Genomic DNA, 4,695 nt, shown 5'->3' with positions numbered 1-4,695 from the left:
CTGTCCGAGTCCCCAAGGTCTGGAATAGCCTGCCATTGGAGGTGGTTCAAGCACCTACATTGAACACCTTCAAGAGCAAATGGGATGCTTATCTTGCTGGGATCCTATGACCACAGCTGACTTCCTGCCCTTTGGGCTGGGGGCTGGACTTGATCTTCTCAGGTCCCTTCCAGCCCTAATGTCTATGAAATCTATGAAACTGCCTTAGGCCTAATTTCTGGGCCAGCACTTGAAAGGTCCTGTTTTGAGCTGTGTGAGAAATTCTCCAGGGGCACATCCACACATGCAGGCACATGCACTTGCAATAGCTCAAATAGAAGTGGTGCAAATTTGACCTGGGGCTTTTTGCCTCATCGCATGTTCCCCTGACATGCACTTTGGTGTGGGGAAATTGTGCCACTTGGGGCCAAATAAACCTGCCTGGCTCCTCCAAGATCTGCATCCAGGGGGAGCTAGAGCCCAGGGCCAGCACCTGGGCTGTCCTCAGCTGTATAAAAAGCTGCCCTGTCTTGGCCCCATCGGTACAAAAAGTTGCCCTGGCATGTAGCTCAGGACTCACAAGCTTTTGGGGCCCAGCTGGACTGCTGAAGCAGCCTGAGAGTTCCCTGCACCATCTACCCACTGCAGCAGTCTGGCAGTGGGGGCTGCTGCCTGGCTGTGACCTGTTGTTCACCTGCCAGACCTGGATGGAGACTGCACAGCCAGTAGAGGTATTTGCTCCTCTGGGACAGCTGCCAGCCGGCTGTGGCTGCAGAGTTGGCCTTTGGGTGGCACTACTGCTATGTGTGCCCCGTCTGGCCATCTGGGCAGCTATTGCCCAGAAGATGTTCCCAGTGTGGTGGCCTGCTTTGAACTGTCAAAGCATGTCCTCCTGGCCCCAGTTGGCCAGGAGGGCAGCCACCTCCAGCTGGGTCCAAGGTCCAGGCTCTGAGCAGGCTCCTCTGCTTGGGTCCTGCCACTTGCCTCCCTAGCAGGAATTCTGGTGTTCACTATTTGCAAACAGAAAAATCCCTGATAAAAAAAATCCCAAAGCCACTCCGTAAAATACCCTGAAAGCCATGTTCTACCACAATTAAAACAAAAGACCATTATATAGAGAGAGAGATAGAAAGTGAGAGACAGAGAGACAATGATCAGTTGGGCAATGTTTTGTTGATAGATCTACAGTGTTAAAGTAATTTGGAAGTCTACCAGTGTCTCTATCATCATAATGAAGTGAATTCTAAATACCTATATGTTTTACTGTTTGCCTTTGGTTTTCTTACCATAAAGCAGTTAGAGCTCCTTGTGACCCCTTCTCTAACCAGGATGTGGGAACAGCTGCACCTGCAGCCACAGCTCCTGCCTGCAGGTCTCATCCTGTCTGGCAGCTGGGCATGCAGGGTGTGTGCTGGGAGGATGTCAGTGCCTGTGGAAGGATGTGGGGGGCCGTGGGGTGTTTGGGTAAGTGTTGGTGGACTATGGAAGGACTGTGCAGGGGGACTGCTCAGGAGGGGTGGATTCCTTGCCCCCCGCAGGGCACAGCTCCCCTGCACAGCTCAGACTGCCCCCCACAGGGCCACAGCCCCCCAACAGGACCCACATGCTCCATCCCTGCTTGCTCCCCCAGCCCTCCAGATTGCTGCCCCACCTGCTGGCTTCTGCAGACTGCTGGCTCAATGGCTGCCCAACCCAGTCCCACCCCCCAAGTCCTCCAATGCCTACAGCACCTGGCCCCACCCCCCGCTTGCACCCCCACCCCAGCCTCTTGGCACTTAAAAAAGAAGCCTGGCACTCACCAGCAGTAGCAGGGGCTGTGGGGGCTACAGGGGCTTCGTGGCAGAGCCCCCCTGCGCAGCATGGCTACCAGAGCATCTCTGTGGAGAACCAAGCCTCTGGTTGCCTCAGGGCACAGTCCAGGACCATGTCCTGCCCTGCTTTTTTCCCCCTGCAGTTTTTTTGCCCCCACACTGCAAATCTGCAGTGCAGGGAACGTTTTTTCCTTCCTGCACATGCTTGTTGCAGCATCTCAAAGGGCACATGCACGCTCATGTGGATGCACCCCAAAGTGCTTGCGTATTAGTTCTTGTAGACATGCCTCCATGATGCCACAGACTCCAGCAAAGGGACATTGTTGAAGTAAAACCTGTTTTCTAGGACATCCAGTTTGTCTCTTAATTTTAGGTTGCCCATACAACTTTTCAGCAAATCTTGGCATCCTTCAGCGCACTGATGGTGTTCCTTGGCCTTTTGTGATCTGGTTACCCTGGCAATCCAGCTAATTTTCCAGAGAATCAGCTCTCTCAAAGCTCATTGACTTATGTTAATGTCCATTTCCTCCTTTAATAGACTTCAGAGTTATCCGACATTCACATTTCAGGCTGTCTTGCAGGGTTGGAATCTTTTTTCCTCTTCAAAGATGACCTGCAAAGATTATGTCTTGACATCTTGAACCTAGCTGGATTGAACAGCTTTCTCAACTTTTAAAATACTGTAGCTTCTACCCCTTTAATATTTTGGGTACTGATTCTTTTCTAAATGTATTTTTTCTTACAGATAGACAATCTCCTGCAGCAGATTCTTCATAGGAGTGAGGATTTTTTGTAACATTCCTTTCACCGTATTGATGCTTAAATATTTGATATGTATTTTATTCCTGAATCATCAGTCATTTTTTATGATTGTTATGATCTGGTGAAGTGTCAGCAGTACCTTTGCTTGTGGACAAGACTCAGAGGGACTAGTTTGCAAAAACAACATCTATACCATCTTTGAAGTAGTCTAAAACTTTCAAGAGCTGCTTTTTGCTAACCGTTTGGTTGCCTCTTTACCTGAGCGGTTACTCAGGGCCTTGCATTGTTGTTTCCATTAGGAAGATAAAACAGTAACAATTAGGTATGTTCTTGGTATAGTCTTATTTATTACAAAATCAAGCACCCAGTGCTGTTTCCCTGAAGACAGTAGAAGCAAGTGGCAACAGGCAATTTCCCAGGTCATAGCTCCTCAAGACTACCATTCCGGTGATTTCTGTGCCAAAGACTCCGTTTCTCTGCTTCCTTTCCGGAGGCCCAAAAAACTGATGCACAGAGACTGCACCTAATATCCTTGTCCTTGCATTTGCAGTCAAGGGAACCCTTGAGTCCACCCTTGGCTGTAACTTCCCATGCAACTTAATCATCATACAGTAGTCTCACTGTTTCCAGATGGCTTTACTACACAAAAGTCTTGATTTCTTCTTCAACTGAGCCTGAAGGAGGATGCCTGGCACACACAATCACTTTTATGAAGCCTAGGATTATCTTTAGATAGAAGATTCTGTGGCAGCCATTAGCAGCATTCATCATAACAATTTTATTTTACCACTGTGGGATAAAAGATTTACTGGACTGAGTTTTACTGCCTGGGACATATATACTTCAAAAACACTGGCTTTGGTATATTGTGTTTAGACCCAGCTCCCATCAAAACTGATTCCAACATTCCCATCTATTTCACCTAGAGAAGAGGTTGAATTGAGATACTGTAATCAAAAGGAACAGGTATGGAATACACCACAACTGTAAAAACACAGACTAGACTACAACAGGGATCAAACACATGACCTTCAACACTAAGTAGGATTCAACATTTGGTACACACAAGGCCCAGCACAAGACACTTCTGTCCAACTTGTGTCCTGTTCTGAGGAATTAAGCCATGTGCAGGCTTTGTGTTAATGTGAATTTAATAGCCTAAATCATTACAGTTTGAAAATTAAGAGCTATGTTCAAAAAAGGAATTAACCTGCCACAACACTGAACATTGCAATGGGGAGGGGGGGCAGGAAGCAGGGGGGCTCAGGATTGTAATTGTGGATTTAGATGTTTAACCTTTCCCAAGTTCCACATTAGATGCTGAAGATCCTCTGTGTCTGGCCCATCTTCATTAGCTGTAACTGGAGTTATGAGGCTGTTAAAAATTGTTGGGGCCAACCACAAGAGAGAGCCCAAGTAGTTCACGTGCATTCAGTTCTTTACTGCTAAGGCTTGTTGCAGCCTCCAAGGGCACAAATCTTTTCTTTAACTTTAAAACACTCATAATTAAAGATTTTCTTTGGATTCTTCAGATCCTATTTTGAGGACTTCATCTTTCCAGTGGTGGCAATATTTCAGCTGTATTCAAACAAAGCACCCATTGCCAAGTATAAACAAGATATCTCATTCTATTACTATAACATAACTAAATACTATCTGAACATGGTTGGATGTCTTTTGAGACTGCAATGAACTTCTGAAGCAGGAAGAACTGATTTGGATTAATCCTCTCCTCACTGTTCATCCCCTTCCATCGGCCAGAGGACTGAGGCAAAAAAACCCGAAAAAACCCATGGAAATACCCTGCCCCAAGAAGATACTGCACTCTGTGGGAGAATGGCAGCATAACTAACAAGCAGCAGCCAAGTAGCTAGATGCAAGGAAAATCCCCACCCTGCCCTGAGGGAGATGCATGAGGGTGACTGCCAGGTGGAGCCAGATTTATAGGCAAGAAGCAGAGGCAGGGCACAGAGCCAGTGCCACACACCCCTGACCTGGTTTCCTGACCTTCATGTTCTCATTGCTTTTAATTACTGACTGGGCTAGAGACAGCACAACAATCACTAGAGACCTGGGCTAATTACCTGTGCCCTAATTCCCCGCACCTTTGGCTGGATTGACCTCAAGGGACCAAATAAAAAGC

The sequence above is a fragment of the Crocodylus porosus genome, unplaced genomic scaffold (assembly GCF_001723895.1).
Source record: "Crocodylus porosus isolate Cpor-Errol unplaced genomic scaffold, CroPor_comp1, whole genome shotgun sequence".
In the NCBI taxonomy this organism is placed as follows: domain Eukaryota; kingdom Metazoa; phylum Chordata; order Crocodylia; family Crocodylidae; genus Crocodylus; species Crocodylus porosus.
The sequence above is the reverse complement of the archived record's forward strand: the minus strand, read 5'-3'. Positions refer to the sequence as shown.